The sequence below is a fragment of the Microtus ochrogaster genome, unplaced genomic scaffold, assembly GCF_000317375.1.
Source record: "Microtus ochrogaster isolate Prairie Vole_2 unplaced genomic scaffold, MicOch1.0 UNK8, whole genome shotgun sequence".
In the NCBI taxonomy this organism is placed as follows: domain Eukaryota; kingdom Metazoa; phylum Chordata; class Mammalia; order Rodentia; family Cricetidae; genus Microtus; species Microtus ochrogaster.
The window spans coordinates 2,411,838-2,412,378 of NW_004949106.1; positions in this window are offsets into that span (position 1 = coordinate 2,411,838).

A 541-nucleotide genomic window follows, 5' to 3' on the forward strand; every position below is an offset into this window, starting at 1 on the left:
CGTTGCTTCATTTCTTTTGTCTTATTGGACGGTGTGCAAGTTTAGTACAGAGCGGTCAGGGAGCCATTTCTCAGAGACACCCCAGGCAATAGGACACCCCGTCCCTCAGCAGGAGCAGAGACAAGAGGGCAGCCCAAGCCTCTTATTCTCTACCCCATGACAATAGAATGCCATGCTTTAGGAACTGTATGCTAGGAAGTTCCACCTAGTGAGCCCAGATTTCTGTGGATCTATGCCTATCTCCATGACACCCTGCTAACTATGGTGGAGTTAATGTTTAATTCCTCATTTAAATACGGGAGGGGGAGTCATTAGGTTAATGATTATTATGTCTTACACACAGATAAATAGATAGGGATTTATTTTCAGCTGTGTTCCAGGAGAGGGTTCCAAGGCCGAGGTCCTTTTGGCAGCACTCAATATTTGTGTGTATGTGTGTGTGTGTGTGTGTGTGTGGTGTATGTGTATATCTGTGTGTGTGGTGTGTGTATATCTGTGTATGTGGTGTGTGTGTATATCTGTGTGTGTGGTGTGTGTATAA